The sequence below is a fragment of the Marmota flaviventris genome, chromosome 13 (genome assembly GCF_047511675.1).
Source record: "Marmota flaviventris isolate mMarFla1 chromosome 13, mMarFla1.hap1, whole genome shotgun sequence".
Lineage (NCBI taxonomy): Eukaryota > Metazoa > Chordata > Mammalia > Rodentia > Sciuridae > Marmota > Marmota flaviventris.
The window spans coordinates 89,696,896-89,723,232 of NC_092510.1; positions in this window are offsets into that span (position 1 = coordinate 89,696,896).

Here is a 26,337-nt window from a genome sequence, read left to right on the forward strand (position 1 = left end):
TATGTGTTAGGGCAGGGGTCCATGCTTATCTGTTTTTGGTTTTTTTACTGAGACATGGGCTATCCTTCAATCTACCTACTAGGTACAAGGAACTGCCAAAAGTCACAGAGGATGTACCCATAGTTGCTGTAAGTATTAACTGAAGGTTAATTTACATATTATTTTATAGGTATCACCTGCCAGGTACAGATGCAGCATTAAGACCTGTTTGACTGAATGAAAAAATAATATCTCAATTGACTCAATTGTCATTTATTTAATTATGAAGGATGTTCAACAATTTAAAAAAATATTAATTAGCCACTTTACAATCAGTGGCCTAAAGCTTTGATGAATTAATCAAATATGTCATTTGCTTTGATAACATGATATAATTTGATAAAAATTTGTATCATAATTTGTATATATGATAATAAGTTGTAAAAACTTTTTGTATATTTTGTGTATAAATCTTTTATCTGTTTTATCATCTCTAAATGTTTCCAAGTCCTTCAAATTTTTATATATATATAATAAAAAGTGTGTATATATATATATATATATATATATATATATATATTCTTACCTATATGTTGCACATATGTTTGCACAATCTTTGTGTGTGTTTCACACACATACACATAATAAATCAGTATTTTTTCTTCTCTGTGTCTACTGGGTATTGTGACTTCAATAAAAAGGATTTCCCAAGTTAGATTTATTTTTATCAATTGTATTCTACCATTACTTAACTTAGGCCTATATTTTGCTCTTTATACATGTGAAACTTGCTCTTGAACATTTTGTGAAATAGGATTCTAACTTTTCTCCTCACATGGAAAACTTTTACGAATGCTGTTTATTGAACAATTCATCATCTGCACATTCGCTCCAGTGTCATTTCTATAACACACTGCATTTTCAATATGGTTGCGATACTTTCTTGATATCACTTGGATGCACTCTGTTATTGCGCAGATACTACATTGTTTAATTTAGCATGGGATTATGTCTTGCTGTTTAGAAGGACACAGCTTCCTTCATTTTTCATCTCTTTCAAATGATCTTTATGATTCTGGTCCTTTTCTTAATGTTTCAATTAAGTCTTAGACTAACGTTGTGATACTTCTTTGTCACAAAAGGGCAGGGGGGCCCTGGATAATGAAAAAAAATGGGAAGATTCTAGAGAGAAGCTAAAATGTAGAGGAAGAAGCAGGCACTGGACAATTTTTCCCTTTGGGGGCTGTCAATGTGAGGGCAGTTTCCATCCCTGGGGCCTCTGTCTGGCCTAATGCCCAGGACTGACGGGGAGTCAACTACAGGCACAGAAGAGTGAGGGAGAAGCCCCCGGAGAAGAGCCTGAATTCTCTTCCTGAATACTAACCAAATCCCTCCTGACCTGTCAACTGCCAGCGTGTAGTGCAGGTGACAAGTGGCCAAGTTAAGGGCAGGGAATCAGAGCCAAGAGGGGAGTGGCTACCTAACAGATTTTGCAATTTGAGACTATCCCACGTAACTTCCTGCTTCAAATAATCATCAACACTGCACAGAGGAATATAACAGAATCTCCAAATTCCACACTATAATATCCACAGTGTTCAGGAAACACAGATAATTTGTCATTCAAAGAACCCAGAAAATATCACCCATTCTCAAGAGGAAGATAATGAGAGGCCGCCCTTCGACGACCCGGATGTTGGAATTAGCTGACAACTACTTTAAAGAAACGAATTCCTATGTTTAATGAGGTAAAACTTAATATGCTTGCATTGAAAGAAAATTAAGAAACTATAAATAAGCAAATGAAAAACCTAGAACCAGAAATGACAATATTCAATACTTTTAAAAAATGACTCAATGAGTTTAAAACCAGTATAAGAATGACAAAGAGTCTGGCATGGTGGCCCACGCCTGTAATCCCAGCAGCTCGGAGGCTGAGGCAGGAGGATCGAGTTCAAAGCCAGCCTCAGCAAAAGAGAGGCACTAAGCAACTCAGTGAGACCCCGTCTCTAAATAAAATGCAAAAATAGGGCTGGGGATGTGGCTCAGTGATCCAGTGCTCCTGAGTTCAATCCCTGGTATCCCCCCACCCCCCCAAAACAGGAATGACACAGGAAGGAGTCAATAAATATGGAGCCAGAGGAAAATAACCCATTAAGTTGAGGAAGTGAGAACAAAATTAAAACAATGACAAAAAAATCCAGAGACCTGTGAAACAATAACAAAATATCCAGCATAGGAGTCACTGTAATTCCAGAAGGGGAAGAGAAAGAATGGATAGAAAGAACTATTTGATTAAATAATGATCAGACACATCCCCCAATTTGGTAAAAAAAAAAAAAAAAAAAACATAAATTTAAACCTTATGCCAAAACTCACAGAGATATTACGAGAAATAGAAAAGAAAATTATACAACAGTCTTCTTCATGCACACAACACAAAAACACTGTAAAAAGTGTTAGCAAATCAAGTATATTATCTAAAAGGGATAATTTGTCATGACCATGAAAGGCTTATCCCAGAAATGCAAGATTGATTTTATCCTCTCTGAATCGTCCACTTTAAAATGGTTAATTTTATTCTTTGCTTATTTTATCTCAGTAATAATTAAAAATGCATATAATTCACCATATTGACAGAATGAAGTATAAAAGCAGAAAAAGGATTTACACAAAATTTAGCATCAAATTATGATAAAACAAATGAGGAATACAAAGAAACTTGTTCAAGTAAGAACATCTAGAAGGCTTACGGGCAAATCTGTAGGGTGTCACATTGTACACTGCTGTCCTGAGAACCAGGGCAAGGCCAGGAGTGACACTCTGATCATTTCTATACAACATGGTTCTGGACATCCTAATTATTTGCAATAACAGGAAAACAATGTAAATGGCATAAAAATAAGAAAGAAAGAGGTGAATTTACCTGCATGAAAAAAAATGGAAAGATTCTTATCAAAGAAAAATGGTGGGAATCTAAAAAACGATTAAAAGAAGTAGCAAGCACATTTACCAAGGTTGTGGAATACTAGGGTTTGTTAAAAAAAAAATGAATCATAACCAGTATGTGCCTCTTAAAATAACCAAAACCTAGAACATTAACAACATCAAATATTGGCAAGGATGTATAGCAGCAGAACTTTTATTCATTGATGGGAATGCAAAATGGTACAGTCACGTTGGAGGAGAGTTTGATTATTTCTTATAAATTGTACCATACAAAGGTAGTAATGATGCTCCTTGGTATTTACTTACAAGAAGTTGAAAACTTCTGTCCACACAAAATGCTGTAGATGGATGTTTATAGCAGTTTTATTCATACTTTTCAAAACTTGGATGCCCTTTAGTAGGTGAACGGATAAACAAACTGTGATACTGTCAGACCATAGAATATTATTCAATGCTAAAATGAAAGGAGTTATCAAGCCATAGAACGACGTGGTGGAAACTTCAAGGCATTTTGCTAAGTGAAAGAAGGCAATCAGAGAGAGTGACATACTGTTGTATTCCTACTGATATTCCGGAAAAGGCAAAACTCTAGAGATAGTAAAATGATCAGCGATTGCCAGGGATTGAGGATGAGAGAGATGAATGCACAGAGCATATAGAATTTTTAGGGCAATGAAAATACTCTGTATGATATGATAATGGTGGATACATGTCATCATCCATTTGTCCAAACTCATAAAATGCCCAGCACCAAGGGCGAAACTAGAGAGTAAACTAGAGAGTCTGGGTTGTAATGATTAGTCAATAGAGGCTCATCAATTCTGGTGGAGGACATTGATCATGGAAGAGGCTATGCATGTGAGGGCAGTGGGGCCAGGAGAAAGCTCTGTACGTGCTGCTCAACATGGCTAAGACTAGGCTACAAATGAAATTTACTTAAAAAAAAGTAGTTTACATGTAAAAATTCATGAAACTGTATATTTATAATCCCTGCAGTTTCTGCATGCATTACACTTCATTTTAAAAAATCAATTGTATTATCGTATACATAACTATGTAAAATTTAGATAATGAAACCCAAAGCAATTTTGCCCTGTAAGAACATCAACATGTAAAATATTTAGGGAAAAAAAAAAAGTCTCACCAAAGTGCAAGATCCCTATTCTGAAAACTACGAAATATTGCCAAGAAAAAACTTAGAAGATAAATGATCAACATTCTGACACTGACATTGAAATAGGCAAATAAATCAATACAAGAGAGAGACCAGAAATAAACCCACACTTACAGAGTCATTTGTTTAGTTTTTAACAAAAGGACCAGAACAATCCGATGTATATATTTCTCAGTTTGAGATGGATTGCAGACTCGAACTTAAAAGCTAAAAACCATAAAACTTTTTAGAAGTAAATAGAAGAGATTATCTTCATGATTGAAGATAAGCACAAGTTTCTTTAACAAATCGGTACCACAAGAGAACAAACTTGAAAATAAGACCTCAAAAATGTTTAAAAAGTCTTCTCATCTGAAGAAATCATTAAGAAAATGAATAGACAAGTCATAGAGTGAGAAAATATTCATAAATGTTCAAAAAGGACTGTATTCCAAATACACAAATAATTCCTTTAACTCAATAATGAAAAGGCAAACAACTCAATAAAAAAGCAAGCAAAATATTTGTATACTCTTCACACACACACACTCACAAAATACAGGGATTTTTATTTTTTATTTATTTTTTGGTATATTCTTTGTATGGGCTGTTGAGCAAGTGATAAAATGCTCAATATCATGAGGCATTATGGAAATGCAAAAGAAACCCACAATAAAATACAACTACATACCAAAGAAAATGGCTAAAATTAAGTGCGTTTGTACCATTGGATATCAGCAAGGGTGTGGGATATTAACTGTCTTGCACTTGTGGCAGGAATATAGAGTCATACTTTCACTGTAGGGCAAAATTTAGACAGATTCTGATAAAGATATACTTACCTTATACCTACCCTATGGTCCAGCAAATCCAATATTAAGAGAAATTTTAGGGTGCATGCACACGATGACTTCTATAGAATAAACACTGAGGAATTACTCAAATAGCCAAAAGCTACAACTGATTCAAATGTCCATTAGTGTGGTTCAGGGATGGACCTTGTGGTGTGTGTCCATATAGTGAAAGATAACCTAAGGATGCCTCATGACTGTAGGCTTTGTGAAAGAAGCTTTATTTTTTAAAGGTATGTATTCTATTAGTGTTTTTATATGATGTTCTACAATGGGTAAATATAATCCTTCATGGAAAAGAAACCAAATGTGCATCTAGGGGGAGGGTAAGTCCAGAGATTGAATTCTATATTTGAGAAGGGCTTAGGTCACATACATAATATCATTTTTCAAATCTCAGCACATACCTCAATATTTTCACATTGCATTATATAAAAATTTATAGCAAAAGGTAATTAAATATGGAGACCTATTAGTCATAGGAATGCTTAAGTTTTTAAGAATGCGTCTATGAAGGCTTTCAGTTACCTTTGTACCACTAATAAATAATGATAAAGGAGTTGTTCAACAAGTGGATAGACACGTAAAATATATAAAATAAAATGTTAATGGTACTGTGGAAAATAATCTGGAAGTTCCTCAAAATGCTGAACATAGGAGTTTAGGGTGTAGCTTAGTGGTAGAGTGCTTGCCTAGCATGCATGAAGTCCTGGGTTTGATCCGCAGCACTGTTAAAGAAAAAGAAAGAAAGAAAGGTCACTCATAGGGACATAGTATCATATGATCCAACATTTTCACTTCCAGCTATATCAACAAGAGAAATGAAGGCATAAATCCACAAAAAAATATACAAAATGCTCATAGAAACATTGTTTTTAAAAGCTATAATGTGGAAACAGCTTGTGTCCATTGATTATGAATGAACAAATACAAAGTGGTATATCCATACCATGGAATATTATTCACTCGTGAAAATGATAAAGTAACTGAAAGAAAACCTAGTCTTGAAAGGCCCCATATTATGTGATTCCATTTTTATGGATATCTAGAAGAGACACAAAATAGACTCCTGGATCCCTGAGTCTAGACAGTGGTAGAAAGGATACCAGGAGTGAGGAAGAAGGGGTTGAGAGTAGCAAGGGGAGTGACTGATAATGGGTATGATATTTTCAGGGGAAAGTAGTAAAAATATTCTGATATCAGTTGCTTTCACAGCTCTGAATACATTTTTTAGAACATTGATGTATACGCTTTTAATAGATGAATCGTATAGTATGTGAATTATATTTCATTAAAGTTGTTAGTGTAAGAGTTGCCAATGATTACACCTCGCTGGTGGATATACAGGTGTTGACCATAAAGTTACTTTAATGTTTCTGTATACTTAAAAACTCTTAAAAAATAAAACAATCTTAATAAGCTCTCGATTGTGATTATCTTCAGTGTAGAGATAATGTAAAGAAAACAGTTATCTGCACACTACTGAGTCTTTCTGGTTAGGAATAGATCACCTGCTGCTACACTGCTTTCCAGAATCCTATATATATATATATATATATATATATATATATATATATATATATATATATATATGTTCTTGAGTCCCAGTTTCTCAGGCTTTACATGCCCCATCCATTCAGCTGTTTTCGATTTGCATGATCCCGAGACCCTTCAGCTCTGGGATACCTGTCTCTGAATTAACTTCTTTCAAACTCCCAAGTATAAAAGGAATGGAACAGTATGGCCTAGGTGAGGCCTGATCAGCACTGAGTAGACAGGAATCACACTTTAGACATTATACTATTGATACAACCTAGAATTATGGTGTCGTTTTTCTAAGCAACCATAGCTCACTGCTATAGAGACCAAAACCCTCCAACCCATTTCCTTGTATTCCTAAATACACGATGCTTCTCCCATCTATACCTGAAAGATTCTTTTTTTTAAAAAAAAAATTCAAGGACTTTCCTCAGCAAGTGTTTTCAGAGTGCTGTGTGTTTGGATGTCTGGTTTAGTGGCCACCTACCTTTGAGAAAGCTGCTTTTCTGGATTTGCGTCATTTTCGTGATGAATAAGGCATGGAGAATCACTCTCAGCTGGTAACGATATTCATAGACTTTCCAGATTGGAAGAGACCTTAAAAGACCGTCTCATCCCTCCTCCTGTCGTCAAGCATGATGATATCTACACCCATCCTCTTCAGAGAGAGAGGGCAGCAGCTGTCACCAATCTACCCAGATCTCCAGGCTGTCCCTCTGTGACCCAGTCTCAGGTTAGCATATTCCCGTTGATTAAGAGTTTTGAGAGCCTTGGATGAATGCACTATTGAAATTAGCAGGAAGTAGTGGAAATAATTTGCCTGCATTCAGCGTCTTCTGCCTATAGCATCTGCCAAACTAGTGGGATTGCGGGCAGGCAGAGACGCTGGCTGTGCGCACCATGGGTGCTGAGGGGGCTTGGAGCTCCCTGCACCACAGGCACATAATTACGCACTCCCAGTCCTCCACTTGGAGAGGAGGCTATGAATAGCGCTCCACCTCACCAAGTGCTGCCCATAACCCAGGAAGGGAAAGATTTCTGAAGAAAGTAGGTCAGCATAGTTCCTAGAGAGAGGGTCACTTCCCCTATTGCCTAGGCTAGTTCCAAGACGGAGAGTCTCTTACTGAGAAGAGACTGGCATTGCTCTACAGGGGGTGGAGGGGGTTCTCTTTCTCACTCTTACTACTCATGTCGATTTCTTATATTTTTTGCCAGAGAGTAGCACCGAATTGGAAGCAAGATGTGGGTCATGAAATTCCAAAATTGGCCCTTGAATTATGAGATTGCAGAAAGCATTACTTACCCGGAGATGCATATTAATTACCGTGTCAGTTTTAACAAGCAGGTCTGAAAATCTTTTGAGACTCTTCCCTCCAGGAGATGGTGCTTCATTTCGCCTCCCTCTGAGGGTAGGCAGGACTTACTGATTTGCTTCTAACAATTGGAGTGGGACAAGGGAGAAGTAGTAACTTTGCAATGGAGGAAACTGGCAGAAGGGACCTCAGCCAGACAAAGTTAACAGCCATGGTAACATGATATAATGGACTTGGAACTGGCTTTGTAGATGGCAACTTATATAGCTACAGTATTTCCATGTGGGGTAGAGGCCCATGCTTGCGCTTTTTAATGCTGGGCTTTTGATGTGTTGTGTCTTTGAGCAGGTGAGACACACAATATGCATGTCTAGCATTCATTGCCATTTGATTTACATATTGAGATTTAGGATGTCCCCCGATCACAGGATTCCAGTGGACCCACAGTGCAGAGAAGTTCAGTGAGACCCAGAGCATGTACCAGGTAAAATTTAACACATTCACTTACATCTAGGATTGAATATGCAAGGACACTGACATCCCATAGAAATCATTCTTCCTTTGGAACTTGCTTTGAATGCAGAAGCAAGGTGAGGGTGTTCTATGAGACATAAAGGAACATGAAACTCTGCTCCATCCTTTCCTACTCCTGTTACTTCCTCTTACAACCCCTGCTTATGCTGAAGAGAGAGAGACAGAAAGAAGGGAAATGAAATGTAGGACACTCAACGTTCCTTTTGGTGTTAGTCCTTTCTTTTTCATCAGTAAACCAAAGGTAGAAAATGTTAGTAGAGCGTGTGCCTATTAAGAAGCAACATAAAAATAGTCGATTTAGTTTTGCACAGCATCTTTGCTGGTTTGGTAAGAACAAAAGGCATACAAGCGCAAACTTCAAAATACAAAATTGTGTAATTTTAGTACTACTGCATGAGTTAATGCTCCTATATTCCCATTTGAAACTGTCATTGCACAATGCAAAGATGAATGATAAAATTCATGCTAATAATTTCAAATGCTGTTTTTTTTTCTTTATTTGGAATGGCATTAAATAGCAAATAAAAATCAACATGACAAGTTGAGAGAGAAATTGTTGAGGGAAAGGAAATGCTTTGTATTACAGTAACTTTACATTTCCCCCCCTGATGTTTGAATAGGAAATTTCACATTTTCCTTTTGCACTCGTCTCCAAAATCTATGTGCCTAGATTTACATGCACCTCTGAAATCGCGTGATCACCTCTTTGATATCCCTTCCAAAAATACTTAACTACAGCTTAAGTAAGTGACAGACAAATCTAAATTGGTGGATATTCTTAAAATACCTGAAAAGTAGTCTTCACATTATCAAGGTCACAGAGGCAAAAAAAGACCAAGCACTTGTTGTAGATTAGAAATTAGGGAGAAATGATGACCCAACATAACAGTGTATCCTCAAAGACATTCTGGGACAGAAAGTGAACGTCAATTGAAAGACTAGTGAAATCCAAATAAAGTCTTTTTTTTTAGTTAATAAAATTGTATTTGTGTTCATGTCTTAGTTTTAATAAACATATTACAGGTATGCAGGTTGTTATCATTAGAAGCTGGTTGGCAGTGTACAGAAACTATGTACTCTCTTAGCAACTCTTCTGTAAGTCTAAAACAATTTCAAAACAGCAAGTGTCTTTCCTAAGCATTTATCCCAGGTCCACCCCGGGGCAGAACCCAATTGTGGATGTGTTCATGAACATATTCTTTAATCCTCACACCAGCATGATAATGCAGGAGCTCCGTTTTATAATAAACTCAGAACACCACAGGGACCATCTGTTTTGGTCAGCTTTTTCCGCTGCTGTGACCCAAAGTCCTGTCAAGAACAATTAGAGGAGGAAGAGCTTATTTGGGGGCTCACCGTTTTAGAAGTCTCAGTCCACAGAAGGCCAGTACCATTCCTGGGGGCTTCAGGAAAGGCAGAACAGCCTGGAGGAAAAGTGTGGCAGAGGAAAGCTGCCCAGAACATCACATCAGAAAGAAGACAGACAGACAGACAGAGACAGAGAGACAATAAGGACAAAATACATACCTCAAGGCATGACCCCCAGGGACCAGGGACCCATAGCCTCCACCCATACCCCACTTGCCTACAGTTATCACCAAGTCAATCTCTGATTAGGAGATTAATGCACTGCTTAGGTTAAACCCCTTATAACCCAATCATTTCATCTCTGAACCTCCTTGCATTGTCTCACATATGAACTTTGTTTCTTTGTGCTCCAACCTTATTATCTGTCCCTCCTTGTCTCCCCAGTAAAATCTGGTCATGAGCCTTATAAACCAGGGTCTCACTTATCTTGCTTCAGTGCCAGAATTATATTATTTTACACCATATTGCTTTACACATGTAACTTCTCTCTAAATTTAGCTTCTCTCTGATCAGTAAGCACAGTCTATATTTTCTCGGCTTTATAGCCAGATTCATATTACTCCCACTGCCTACCTTTTTCTTCTCTGTTCACTCGAAATTTCCACAAACCCAAATCTTACTTGATCTTCATGGCCCAGCTCCAGTTTTCATCTTTCATTTATACTTCTTTTATCTTTCTTTTGAACGTGGTCTCCTTCCCTTTCCTCAAGTTCCACACCCTTATGTGAAATTGTGTGCGATTAATAATAACAGAAAATGGTAACAACATGGTCCAGCATTTACCAGTTTGGAGCACTGGCCTAAGTTCTGTGTACATACTACCTTGTTGAATCCTGATAATAGTCCTATGAGGTAGATGTAATTGCGATCTCTATTTTATATATAAAAAACTGAGGCTTGACACATGTAATTAAATAATCCAAAGTCATAGAGCTACCCATATTACCATAAAATTACATATTTTCTGAATAAAAGAATTATTTTCTTAAATATTTAACTGACAAAATTTATTCAAGGTGTAAACTGTGCCGATTTGATGTATGCATACACTATGTAATAATCACAACTTTTTAAATTAACATCTACCACTACTTCAGAATTCATATTTTTGATTTTTTTGTTTTTTGTTTTTTTCTTTTGAGAGTTCACATTTGTGGTGGAGACACAAAATCTGCTTCCTTATCAAATTTCAGGTAAACAATATAGAACTTATTCAACTCATAACTGGAAGTTTGTACCCTTTGACCAACATCTCTCCATTTTCCATATCTACCTACAAACAACCATTTTTATGTCTGCTTCTATGAGCTCAGTGGTTTTTAGATTCCTTAAAGGCCAACTGATTCAATCATACACCCAATGCTTGGATTGATTGATTGACACATATGGAGAAACTTAAACCCAGAGAGCTGAAATTGTCTTGTGTCGGGTTACCAAACAAATCCCTACTAGAGAGGCAATAGATCCCACCATTCCAACACAGGACACTCTCCAACATGGCGGGCTGCAGCTCATATATTTTTGCCTTATGAGTATCCTCAGCTTACCAGGGTCATTGGCAGAAAATCAAAGCAAGTAAAGGATAGTTCACAAACTATCTTTGCTTTGGATGATTTATGATTTATGGCAATGGGCCCCACTTCGTAGTTCCCAGTCTAGCAGCATCAGTATCACCTGGAAACATATTTGAAGTGTGTATTATTGGGTCTTATCCCAGACTAACTAAATGAGTATCTCTGGGGGTTGGGGCTCTGGATGCTGCTTAATGGGCCTTCCAGTCAATTGTGCTATTGGCTAAAGTTTGAGAAGTACTATACTAGGGCAGGTTCTAAGGCACAGATCAAGATGTATGTTACCAATGGCAACAATTCTCTCAGTGCTGGGCTCTTCTAGTTGCATTGTTTGTTTTGTTAGACACCTGGTTTTCTCTTCCTTAATAGACACATTCATCCATTAGCATCTGAGTTGGGAGGAACAGGTGAGAGGAGCACTTCCAGCTGACGCAGGGTCAGCTTCTTGGCTGTGGCTCCCTCAGATCTATTCTTCTCTTCCCTTTTGGGTGAGACTTGCCATATGGGTTCTCAGTATAAAAAGGTTAACGCAGGAAATATGAGGGATTCCTTTTATGGGTATCAGAAACGTTTATATATTCTTCCGGCTTTTTTTTTTTAATGCAGCTGTGCCTTGATTTTCTTACCCTAACATGGTCGATGATTGAATCGTGTTTCAAATTATTTATTTCCCTGTAATAGGATTTAATCCACATTCTTTGCTTTTGCAATGCCTCCCTCTGTTGCAGTAATCTGCTTCTCTGCCCGACTGAGGTTGATGTTGTCAGAATGACTTGGTTTGATCAATGTAATATTAGCAGATGTGACATGAGGCTTTAAACTCACTAGTACTCCATTTCTGTCTTAGTCCGTTTAGGCTGATACAACTAAAATACAGTGACTAGGTGGCTTAAATAATATACATATATTTTCACACTTTCAGAGGCTGCGAAGATCAAGGTGCTAGTATATCTGGTGATTGGTAAAGCACTAGTTTGCAGCTGGCTGTCTGCTTATTACATCCCATGTGACAGAGAGAGAGAGAGAGAGAGAGAGAGAGAGAGAGAGAGAGAGAGAGAGGAGAGAGAGGAGAGGAGAGGAAATCAATCTTTCTAGTACCTCTTCTTATAAGAACACTAATCTTATTGTAAGAGCCCTACTCTGATGACCTAACTATCTTCTGAAGGTCCTGTCTCCTAATACCATCATATTAAGGATTAGAATTTCAGCTTATGAAACTTAGGGGGGCACAAATACTCAGTTCAGTCCATAATGCATATCATATATCTATTAATATCCTAGACTCATGTTATGGTTTCCATTTGCAGTACCCCCCACCCCCACCCCATGCCACTCACACACAAAGCTCATGTGTTAGGCAATGCAGGAGGTGAAAAGACTGGTTTATGAAGGCTCTGATCTCATCCATAGACTAATCCATTTAATAGATTAATTACTTGAAGGGACTTTCAGGTGGTAACTATAGGCAGGCAGGGCATGGCTAGAAGGAGTATTCACTGGGGCAGAGTCCTTGATGACTGTATCTGTCCCAGTACCCCTCCTCCTCTATTTCTCTACTTTGTGACTGGCATGAGCTGAGCTGCTTTCCTCTCCCTCACCTTTCTGCCATAATGCTCCATCTTTACTTCAGATCCAGAGCAATGCAATTGTCCTACTTTGGACTGAGAACTCTGAAACTATGAGCCCCAGACAAACTTTTCCTCCTCTAAGTTATTCTTGTCAGGTATTTTGGTCACAGTGAAACAAACACAACCCACCATTAGAAGAGCGTGTTATCACAAAGGAAAGCACGGGGCATCTGGATCATGCCTGAAGCTGGGCTCAAGTGGTCCCAGCTGAACCACAGCCAACTCAAAGGGACATGAGCAAGAAAATAAATGTCCTAAGTCATTGAGCTTTGGATGTGTGTTGCTATCCGTAACTCAGATGGTCTCAGGGCCTACTGCAACTAGACCTCACCAGAGAAGAAAAATAAAACTTGTCCCAGGCTCCTCCATAAAGAAATCTTAGAATTTGATCATGATGGTAACCAGAGAGAATTTTGTTTCTTCTTAGGATGTAGAAGTTGAGGAAAGACCATTGTTCCCACAACTAAAAACTGACAGAAACTATCGTATAAATGTTAAAGAAAATGGAGAGTTACAGATGCCAATAAGAATCAAAGGATTAAATTCCAAAAAGAGAGGAAGATATACAATCAATCAACAAGTACACAAAAAAATGCTCACCATCTCTAGCAGTCAGAGAAATGCAAATCAAAACCACCCTAAGATACCATCTCACTCCAGTAAGATTGGCAGCCATTATGAAGTCAAACAAAAACAAGTGCTGGCGAGGATGTGGGGAAAAGGGTACACTTGTACATTGCTGGTGGGACTGCAAACTGGTGCAGCCAATTTGTAGAGCAGTATGGAGATTCCTTTGAAAACTAGGAATGGAACTATCATTTGACCCAGCTATTCCCCTTCTCATACTATACCCAAAAGACCTAAAAAGAGCATACTACAGGGACACAGCCACATCAATGTTCATAGCAGCACAATTCACAATAGCTAGAATGTGGAACCAACCCAGATGCCCTTCAACAGATGAATGGATTAAAAAATGTGGCCTTTATACACAATGGAATATTACTCATCAGTAAAAAATAACAAAATCATGGCATTTTCAGGGAAATGGATGGCACTAGAGCAAATTATGCTAAGCGAAGTTAGCCAATCCCTAAAAAACAAATGCCGAATGTCTTCGCTGATATAAGGGAGGTGAGTCAAAACAGAGTAGGAAGGAAGAGCATGAGAAGATGATTACCATGAAATAAGGAAAAGAGGAGGGAGACAAAGGGAGGGAGAAGGGGAAATGCACGGAAGACGGAAGGAGACCCTCATGGGTTCACAAAATACATATAAGATGGTGTGAGGGGGAAGGGAAGGGAAAAAAGAGTGAGAGATAAGTGTCACAGTAGAATGGGTAGAGAATAGTGATGGGAGGGGAGGGGAGGAGGGATAAGGAGGGCCGCAGAATACAACTGACACTAGGATTGCTGTATGTATACACATGGTTGTATATCCAGTGTGAACCTGCAATCTGTACACGTGGAAAAATGAGAATTCATACCCTATTTGAATAAAATGTATGATATGTCAAGATCATTGTATTGTCTTGAGCAACTAATAAAAATAATTTAAAAAAGAGAGTTGAACCCTTCCTACTTGAGTAGAGAAGAGGGGCTGCTTTCTTTTCTGGCAGCTTCTACCATGCCTACTCATGAGAGAGTAGAAAATTCCACCTTCCTTAAGCAGAGGATCTTGTATGGGTCAAGAATAAACAAAACAAACCAACAAAACCCCCACAAAACCCATTTACTGTCATATGGCCTTGTGTGACAAATTGGATTGAAATTTATGGGACCCCACCCCACCCCAGCAGACCAAACGGTACAGTTCTTCTCAACATCTATTCTTCCCTGCATGAAATGTTCCGGATGAATGGTCGAATTGAAGGCGACTCAGCTCTGGGATGGAAGGAGAGCAATCTCTCTTCACACTGGGATTCTCAGAGCTCTGTCCTACAGGAGAAGGAGGTCAGTAGTACACATAGGACATATCCTGACCACAGACATTCAAAACCAGTGGTGAAGAAACAGTAAATAAAGCTGCAATCCAGAGGTGACCAAACTCACCTCATGGTTAAATTTAATTGACATTAGCATCTCTTCCTCTAGTTCACTGACTTAGTAACAGATTTGCCCTGTGGGATAAAATAACATACCTTCTGTAATTGCTATAGTCGTATAAAACCAGTATCTAGCATGCAGTGAAATGTCATGCTATGCAAAGGAATAGTAAACTATTACCCATAAACAAGAGGAGACAAGAATCAAACAAAAAGGAGACCTAGATACTGGGTCTAGCAGAGAATGACCTTTAAAAAACTATTGTAAAAATGAAGGGAATTTAGAAGAATGTAAAAAAAAATAGATTTGAGAGCACAGAAATTACACGAGGAAAAATAATCTCTAAAACAGATGCAAAGAAATATTCTTGAGCCGGATGTACAGTACCTAAAACTAGGAATTAATTGGGTAGGACTAACAGCAGACCTGACACAACTGAATAAAGGAACAGTGAATTCAAGGACAAATCAATAGAAATTATCCAACTGGAAACCCACAGAGGTAAAAATAATGAAAAAGACACACGTGGAGCAGTACAAATGATATAATTGGAGTCCCAGAAGGAGACAATAGGACAGAAGAAATATTAGAAGAGATACTGATCAAGGAGTTTCCAAAATTGATGAAATAGACCAAACCATAGATTCAAGAGTATGTTTGAAACCCAACCAAGTTGAAGGTAATCTTAGCCAATTTCAAGGTGCCAGAGATGATCCCTGGGAATCTAATTTCCCCTTGCACCTGAACTCACAGTTATGGGTTGACATTCTGACTCCAGTGGTTCTCAGATTGTCTTAGGGCACCCTTGCTGTGCTGAGGAAACCCTACATGGGAGGTGCCAATGCCTCTGTTGCTGTTGAGCTCAGATTAATCTGAGTCCGCATAAGGGAAGTGGTGATTGACTTTATGTCCACCTGACCCAAAGGCAATCCTTTCATACATGGCCAATAATGCCTGGTTTGCCATGAAGCTAGGTTTCTGCCCACTTGGAATGCATTCAATGACGTTAGCAAACCACCTGGAAGGGGAACATTGAAAGGACTAGTTCATCTGAAACAAAAGAAACATGAAACATTAGTTTGGGAGATGGAAGGTCAGCATGGTAAGGAGGCCATGGTAGCCTCAGGGAGAGGGTTCACGGGGCCACCCCTGATTACCCATTCATTCAACCTGTGCTAGATGCAGAACATTCAGTTATATTGGAAGACCAACAGCAAATGCTTATGAGGTTTCTCTTGTCTTTGTTGACACAAACAAAGCTGTGATGGTACTTCTTCAGGCCAACCTGATTGGCTCCATGGTCTGTTTCTGCCTGGGACCCAATTCTGCCATACATAGTCCACTGCACTGCTTCTCTGCTTTGGTTTGGATCTTGCATGTCCCCCAAAGGCCTATGTATTAAAAGCTCAGTCCCCAAGGTGGTGCGATTGGGAGGTGGTGGACTTTGGGAAGTGGGGCTGTAAGTCATTGAAAGGTGACTTCAAAGGGGATCGTAGGCCCCTAACCCTTCCTCTTCTTCCCTTTTGCTTCCTATCCATGAGCTGAGCAGTTTTGCCCATCATGTGCTTTTGCCATCATGTGCTCCCTCACTATGGGCCCAAAGCAACAGGGCCAACCGATCATGAACTGGAACCTTCAAAACTGTGAGTCATCTTTTCTCTTTACAATTTTCTCATCTTAGGTTTTGTTACAAATACAGGAAGTGGGTTAACACAGTTCCCTACACCATCACAAAAATGTGCCCTAGACCACCCTCTCCCCCCAACGTATGCCTCAGGTCCTAAGGATTATGGCCCCTTCCTGCACTACCTCACTCCTATATTACCATCCACACCAAACTCCTAAGTCCTTTTTCGGGGAATACTTGTCAGGAGTTTGGTCAAATCAACAAACATTAACTGAAAACCAATAGTGTGCAAACCACTGTGCTACTTGAGGTAAACAGATACAGAAAATAAATTCCATTTGTATGAGAACTCAAGGAGACACCTGAGGGGGCTTTGCTGATGAAGAATTCTGAGGCTTTTTCCAAGCATTATGTTAAGGAATGCTGTGATTGATCATCAGTGTCTGCAAGGAATGAAGGAGAGGCCGACAGCACGTTGCATACTTGCCATTCTAGCTGCAGGAGATATAAATACGTATTAAGGGAACTCTTGTCCCAAAGAGTCTCTCAATCTAATGGGAAAGACAGACAAATACATAAATAGCTAAACCACAAGACACACAAGCTGACAGTGAAATATTAACAAGGTTCTATGATAATATTTTGGGAAAAAATATAGTTTGACAGTGAGGATTGAGAAAAGTCTTACAGAGCTGGATTTTAAATAGAATTAAATCATCTGTGAGCCCTGTGAAAATAACAACTGCAAATGGCTTCTGGCTATTTGACTTTGTGTCACCATTTCTTTTTACTTTTGAAAATCCAGCATTTCAATTTGGACTTTGTGTTTTATGCCTTGGTATTATTAGAGTGGGGGAAGCTAATGTCAAAAGTGTGACCTCCAGATTCCTTCCATAATTCTTTTAAGACAATATTTTATAGGCATCCAACCTACGCTGTGCAGGGCCCCACCTTCAGGTTCTGGGGTCTATGCCCATGATCCATGGATAGAAAAGGATTCCATTGGCTCACAATGTACTCATTATCATAACATTGAGTATCAATTGTCTTCCCTGAATTATGAGATTTTTCTTCCCACAAACCACAACACAAATGTCTTTGAAATAAAGTGATATTTTTGAGTTGAATTTGTCTCCTTTTTTTTTTTTTTTTTTTGGACATCAGAGGCTGTTGAGATACAGGTATGGCAGTCAAAAGAAGCTGTACTCTCAGCTCTGTGCAGGGAATCCTGGGAAATGAGTTGGGTAAAGACGGGAGAAGAGGAGATCTGTGTTCAGATTCTGCCTCTGCTTTGCTCTGAGGCCTCCAGAAAAAATCACATTTCCTGTGGGTCATTATGTTTTCATGTGTCAGGTGAGACAGTTGGAGAAAACCAACTCGATGAACTACTCTGTCATTAATTTCAGTTTTGTTTATAAAGACATAACTATCAGACAGGGAGCAATGCGGTGAGAGGTAAGAATCAGATGTTGGGAAGCTGATTCAAGTCACCTTCCTTGTTCTAGTAAGCACTAGGAGTTAATAGCTCTTCCTTTTCCTTGTCTACAGAGCCCAGGATCTGAAGGTTTTATGGGAGCCCAGTTTCAGGCAGGAGGAGATGGAACAGAGAGATCTATATCTCAATCTACTCATAAATCAGCCCCAGTCAGCCACTGGACTGACCATAGGGCAAAAAGGAGTGCCATACTGGAACTCTGAATTTTTGACATGACAACCCTGTTGCAATGAACGTTCTGGACAGATCTAGAAAAGGAGAGAACGAATGGGCAGAGATACAGAAAGAGGAAGCAGCTCTGTCTGTACTAGTCAAGTTTGGAACCTCTCCCAAATTGAGGGCACTCCAATCAGTCATGGCTTAAGAAGTTGTCCCAAGTCAACACTAGGCAATCATTTCAATTTTGAAAGCACAGAATAAATAAACAATATTAAAAAACAATCAAAGCAAATTAATATGTGAATCAGTTGAGAATAATTAAGTGGCAGTCTTCTTTTGACTAATTATAGATGTATTTGGATTCAGAGAAGAAAGGTCAAATGAGATGAAGAGATTAACAAAGGGCTCCTGGATGAGGTTGGATTTGAACTGATCTTAAAGAAAAGGAGAGGGTATTAGAAAAAGAAGAAATAAGCTTCTGAGAGGAGGAATACTCTCTCTCTCTCTCTCTCTCTCTCTCTCTATATATATATATATATATATATACACACACATATATATATATATATATATATATATACACACACACACACACACACACATTTCAATAGGCAAATACATTAATGTTGTTACCTTAACATGAGCAAGGGCACAGAGCTGGGTCTAACATGAATTTGGGGGAGAATAAGAAAGATAACTCTGACTTGATGAGCAAGGCATATTGAGAGGTATTTGAATGGGTAAAGTGGAGTTGTATTTTGGAAGGCCTTCAAGTAAGACAGTGAAGTTTGAACTTAACCTAGAAGACTTATTAATAAGGAAGATTTATTGATCAACAATCAGGAACAGGGAGTGACAACGTGAGAGCAGGATTTTAAGAGAGAAGTCTTATGACCCATGTAAGAGGTATTGGCACTGGGGGGCTGGCTTGCAGGTGGTTATAGAAACTTAGCCAGAAGTATTGAAGACCTATAACACCAGGTTAGATACTCAAAATATCTGTAAACCAAATGGATAAGAGAATGGATAGGACAATGACTATAGGAATGGAGATAAAATGTCAACTCAGAGAGACAATTTAAAGAATGGATGACTAATCTCAATAAAAAAAATTGGATAGAGTGAATAATTTGGGGAAAAATGTCTCTATGTTCTTGTCTACCTAAAATGACTTCCTATGTAATTTTCTTAAGAAAAATGATATATAATTCCACTTCAAAACTAGGTTTCATTGTAGTTCTAATTCAGGCAACGAAGATAAAAAGACTGACTTTCCAATGATGGTTTTTTTCTCCAACCAGTGGAAGCAAGTCCAACACAACCATGAAGCAGTTGTTCACGATGCTTCTCATCCAATTTGGCAGACTCCATCACCTGAAGTTTCCCAAAGAATTCACCTAGTTTGAGTTATGTAAGTAGAGAATTTGAAAAGGAACTGACTTCCAGAGGGCGTCCCTAGGTATTTTATATGCATGGACATATTTATATCTCATATTTGCCCTGTTTGATATGACACATAACTTCCCATTTAATGGCAAAGAAAAAGCCACAGACAAAAGATGAGTCGGGCAGGGGCCCCCACTGAGCTGGTAGATGCTTTCCTCTACCATGTACTTTTCCCTCTAGAGAATGCAGACTTGCTTCCAAACCTAGGGGCATTTCTGTGCTTCGATTCTAAGCAATGTGCTGGGAATAACTTTCTCTTTCCAGTTGTTCAGGCCCCAGATTTTATAAATAAAGAGAAAAAAATTAATGAAGATATAACTGAGGAGTTCCCTATAGGGACAAAATTCCTTTCTCTAGTGTGACTTGATCCAAAATAAAGTCTAAAAGAGGACTTCTGTTCCAAAGGTGCTAATTAATATTTATTGTAAAGAGTGTGCACATCTTTTCTTCTGGGCTGCCTGCACACCCATTCCTCAGTCACTTTCTCTCCCTTGTCCCCTCAATGGATAAGGGAAGAATGATCCTTGTTTTGATTGTTCCCAAGGGATTTTATGTTAAGGCTCAACTCACAGCTGGATTTAGGGGATCTGGTCTTTCTCTTATTTTAGGACATCATCTGTTGACTAGTATCACCTAGATGATATTTTGGAATGCAGCAGCAAGTCCATCTCTGGTGTCCCTTTAAGTCCTCTTCAGCTGCCTGCTTGTACTTTCAGAGACTTCCAGAATGTGCATGCCCTGGTCTGCAGGGAGGAAGCAGGTAACATGGTGGCAGAGACATGTGATGAAGCACCTAACCAGTGCACTGCAGAGGCTGAATCTGAATAAGAAATCTTATAAGAAGTTCTACAGGATGTGTAAATGCTGAGATTCCTTAAGATCATATGCATTTCCTTCAGTTTTCCTGGGAACAATGCAGCCCAAGTGGCCAAAATACAATGGGTAATCCCTAAATGTAGAATGGAAAGGAAGATGTACACATTGTGCCTGGTGAGCATGTGTGAATAGTTTGAGTGGTGGGGGAGGCATGACAGCAGGTTCTGGAGTAAGATAAGGGTTTTTATTCTTAAATAAATATTAATCAACTCTTCTCTTTTTTTTTTTTTTTTGGTATGGGGAATTGAACCCAGGGGTGCTTAACTACTGAGCCACATCCCCAGCCTGCCTCCCCCAACTCCCACCTTAAAGGTGTTTTATTTAGAGATAGGCTCTTGCTGAGTTACTTAAGGTCTCACTACATGCTGAGGCTGGCTTTGAACTCACAATCCTCCTGCCTCAGCTACTAGGATTAGAGGCATGCGCCACCCCACCAGGCTAATTAATTCTTTTGAATGTGTTTCATGATAGGTTAGTGGTGGGAACATAGCAATGCAGAGTCTAGGTTGGAGACTGGCATTAGCCATGTGACCACACCCAAGCACAGATCATGAACAGTATTTAATGAAAACAAGGTCTGTGGAACTTGAGCATGTATATGGGGGTCCCTCCATGAATGGGGTCCTGACTTATCCTGTGTGGTGGGAGCCATGGTAGGTAGGAGGAACAAGACATGTGGAAGACTTGAGGAGAAAGTGATCTCTCTCTCTGTAAAATAAGGACAGGAGAAAAGTGTCTTGACTAGAGCTGGAAAGGTGGGTGAGAAGCAGTTCAGGGAGGACTTTATGGGCTACACTGAAGACTTTCATCATGACTTGAGAGAACTCACTGTGATCACTAATTTGGGGGCACCATTAACAGATTTCAGCAGAAGAGTGAAATAACCAGATTTGCAATTTTAAAAGATTAACTTAGCTATATATAAAGAACTACACTGCTGAAAACTCACAAGTGGATAATCAGTACCTGGTAAGATGTGCTGACATTCATTTGTCACCTTGTGGGTAAAATGGATAGTTATAGGAAAAGAATCAGTTTTTGTTTAGCATCTTTTACATATTACACCAGTTACTACAGTGAAGTTTTAGCTTTTAATTTCCATAATATCTCCATGGAGCAGATACTATTTCTATCACTTGAAATATTAAGGAATATTTAGACAAATCTATCCATCCATCCATCCATGTATCCATCTATGCATCCAATCATAAATACACACATTATCCACGTGTATGCATTGATCCATCCATCCATCCACCCACCCCACCCACCCATCCATCCATCCATCGGCTTATTTATTCACCTACAAAATATTTTATGAGCACTTAAGTTTTCATTTTCCTTTGTTGGGCATTGAATTACATTGGTGGACAAGACATGACCCTTACAAAGCACTTATAGTCTAGTAGAGATGCAAATCAGTACATGAGTGATTATAGGTGAGTGTAGAAAATGTTGCTATGTAAGTGAGCCCATAGTACTTGAAAAAACAAGAACTGAATCCTCAGCCTCAGGGTGGTAGGTCAGACATCTAAACTAAGGTCTTATACCCAGTGTTTGCTAGAGTCAAATCTCAAATCCATATAGGGTAGCCTTTATCTGAGACCCATGTGCTTTTCATTTTACATGTTATGTCAGCTATTACTATGGATTTTTGGCAAACTCTGTGAAAACAGGTGACCCTTCATGACTAAATCCCGCTGGAGGTCAGCTGCAAAACACTGTGAATAAATGCACTCTAGGCCCACTTCAACCACTGGAGCTAGGTCACTCTGGAAGCACTGGGCACTCAGGCCTCCAGAAGCACCTGCCCAGGACAGGGCTGCACTTAATAAACTGTGTCCTGACGGAGGGCAGTTGGCACTTCAGCTGGTGAAAATGGCCTCTCAGACCAGATGAGAAATGAAGTGCACAGGCTGCCAGCATTTCAGAGTGTGAAAGAAAGAAATCCAGATTGTGCAAAGAAGAGTTATTAATTATAATCTCAGCTCAGGCCTAAGAGTGGGAAAAGTGCTTCTTCTGAAGATCACTTGCCTCAGTGAAAAGGAGAGTACTGTCCCCTGTTCTGTACCATCTCAGAGACCCACAGGGGTTTTCCAGGCCTGCATAAACACACACACACAAGCATATGTGTGCATGTTCACACACACACACACCTGCTTTACCAAGCACCCAATGTGTGCCCACCATGACATGCAGAATTTGCCTGAGTTATCTTATCTTGGTTCATTCCTATGATAGCTCTTTCTTGCTATTTCTTTGTTATTGTATCTTCCCTATCAGTAGAGCAAAAATATGGAGTCCTCTCCGCTTCACCCTCCACTTGTTTTTTTCCAGACTCTCTGCTGACTTTTAACAAGTTTAGGAAAAAGGGCAAGTTACTTAGAAAAGACACTATTTTGCATTGACATCTTTTTCCCCACTGTGATCCCAGGAAGGAAGCCAACATTCATGACTTGGGCCTTCGGAGAGAATTATGCTGCTTCATCCAGAGGAAGGGGAGAAGGGGTCTTTCTTATTGGGAGGGGTGGAGAGAATTCCACAAGACTGAAACAGGTGAACTTCTCCTGCTTGCAGAAGTGACATGGCTGAGTGTCAGACCATGGCCTGGTAAGTACTGGACACCTGCATAGGAAGCCAGAGTGAGCTGCCATATCTGCATTCACTCAGGAAGACAGAGGGGCAGATCTGCTTTGAAAAGGAGAGGCCAAGATCAACACCTGTAGCTTAAGGACCAACTGTACAGGGGACATTCACACACTGCAATGAGCTCATCACTGAGTCCCTCCCCTGAATCTTCAAACTAACTCCATGCTCAAGTCAGAGGGAGGCAATAGTAGAAAGAAGTGGGGGAACTTGCATATCCCACAAACCTTCCTATGCATAACAGTGATAAACCACAAAAGTAAATCCATCCCCAGATATACACAAATACATGATCATGTGAACTCAGGATTATACACAGTGCTTCTATCGTTTACTCTTTTTTTCTTTTTCTAGTAGCTGCACGTGTGTGCATATGTGTGCATGTGTATATATGTGCATGTACATATGTGTGTGCTTATGCCTATGTGCATCTATGGGTATGCATTAATTCAGGGACAGGGATGCTGTAGGGTCATCTGAATGATTCTATTCCAGCTGTACATGAAAGTAATGGACTTCTTAAAGGCCCAAATTAACATTATCGAGTGGCATAGAAAAAGGAGAGAGAGGGAGGGAGGAAGACAGCCAGCAAGTAAAGCCTCCTTGATTAGGAGCCAGGATGTCTTTTACCATATGCAACATCAAGGCCAAGCTAAAAGCAGAGGCAGCTTGGGCGACTGCCTGCTTGGCGTATTGGAAATCTCCCCTCCACCCCAAGATCTCCCTTCAGTAATTCTTCAGCGCCCTGGACCTTCTCCCACATGTCACTCTTTGTGTTTAGGCAAAGTGCTTATATTCCAGCAGGGGAAGAAAGGGAAATGCTTATTTATTAACTCTTTACCATGTAGTGAATTAGTTACAACTTAAGCCTAGAGATAGGGTCGAATTTTATTTGCACCACTGACTATCTAAATGATTTGAGCAATTCTCTCTCTCTCTCTCTCTCTCTCTCTCTCTCTCTCTCTCCATTTCCATCTTCTCATTTATAAAAATGGTTTTGTTACTTTGGGCTGGTTTTTGGTTTTGTTGTCATTTTATGCTATATTATTATACTACATACAAAGTGTATGTTTATATACCCTCTGGGGTGTGTAGACTATAGAATTGTGGATAGAATTAAATGAGGAGGTGCAAGTAGAGTGGACAGCTCAGTCAATACCACCACCATCATCATCATCATTGCCATCAGCAGCAGTATCACCTGTCACTCATATCCTACAGAACATGTGCCTGTAAATTGACCAGCTTTGCTCGTGGGTAATCATGGAAGATGAGCAACAGGATGGATGTGTTTTGATGGAGACAGAGAGTGGAGCTCTGGCAAGGGCGAGGGGGTTTTCATCAAGAAAAGCAGAGCTGAGTGGAGACGTGAGTCAATGACATGGGAAGGGTCAGGCCTCACGTGTGTGGGTGTCAGGATAAATGGACCTGCAAGACAAAGTCCCTTCAGCCTCTTCAAGCTTAATCAAAGGAGGTGGCTGCAGAAATGGGTCAGATGCCTCCAGGACAGCCCCACTCTGGGTTCCCACTGGATCCTCTGATTCTTGCAACCCAAGAGCTCCAAGAGACTCCAGCATCTGCAGGACCAATCCTTTCATGGTCCAGAAGAAAACAGTGCAGTTCAGAGAAGAAGGAAGATTGTCCAAAGTCACCCAACAGGCCAGCCTCAGAGTTGGGACAGGAGCTCAGCTTGTGGGAGACCCACTCCAGAGCACACTCCAACGCCAAGTTGTCACAAATCAAATTCCAGGACTAGCCTGTGATAGAGACACTCATCACATCACATCGGTTCCCTTGCAGCTTGCCTTAGTCCTGCTCCTGCTCCTAGCTAACTGGGACTCTGAGGGGGACCATCCTCCTCCGGAGTCTGTAATTGGGTGGCAGCTCTGAATGGTTTCTGAGGTCTCTTTAGCTTTGATGTGTTCCCCCAGCTCACACGTCATGGAGGTTGTCAGATGTCCGAGTAGGAGGAGGATGCAGCATGACAGGTGGCGTCCCTGACTCTGGAGGGGGACTTGGCAGAGTTGCCTCCCTTAATGGGGATGGGGCCGGTGGGGGCTGGCAGGAGGATCTGCCCACTTTGGACAAAAGCTGACTCACCCAGTGGAGGAGGGAGGCACCCCAGTCAGCAGCATGGGACGCCACAGCCACAGAGATGTTTGTGATCTTCTAAGCCCTGGCCCGCCAGGCCTCCACCGTGCACAAAAGCCTGGAGATGACTCAGGCAAACCCAAAACTTTAGTTCACAATGTTCTTCCCGAGATTCAAGGAGGACACACTGTTTGAGATAAAAATAATTTGGGATTATTCAGCAAGATTTAATGACTCAGTTCTGGCACAGCCAGAGGGGTCTTCCTAAAATAAAAACTGGGCTATGGCATTTCCTCACTTAGAATCTTCCAGGGACTTCCACAGCAAGCCTCTGCTGCCTCTCTGGCCTCCTTATGGCCCCTCTACCCCCATCATTGCTGCTCTCCATTCACACTGGTCCCATCCCTTTCTCCAAGGACTCAGCTCTGCCCTCCTCTTTGCATGAGAGGAATGCTGCTCTCTTTGCTCCTCTATCACCCATTGCTGACCTTCCTTGAGGCCTCTGATTCAATATGACATGATAAAAAAAAAAAAGCATTTCTTACTCCTCCCCAGACTCAGTTATGACCCCTTCTGATATTCTTGCTCATAACATCATCTTTTCCCTCTCAGCCTGCACCTCGGTTTATAATTATTTATTTGTTTGGGCCACCTTGTGGTTCCCCATCCTCTGTTAAGACAAAGAATCACCTTGATTCTTTTCATTCCTGAAATGCCCGTCCGGAACACAGTATGGCCTGAAAAATAGTGAACCCTGAGGGTTTTTTTGTTTGCTTGTTTGTTTGTTTGTTTGTTTTAAAGAACAGATATACAATCATGAATTCCACATACCAGCAAGAAGTGTCATAAAGTGGGCTATGTCCACAGTTCTTTCAGAAGTGCCTTGGGGACCTGTGCATTTACATAAATCAGTGCTTGGTATGTATACCTGTCCAAGGAAGAGCTGCTCCACTCCCAGACAATTTAGTAACTGATGAACCGAGGAGAGAGCCTCCAACCCAGTAGTTTCAAATTCTTTTTTAGATGCCAGCCTGCTTCCTAGTCAAAGCTTTGTTCAAATCTAAGAA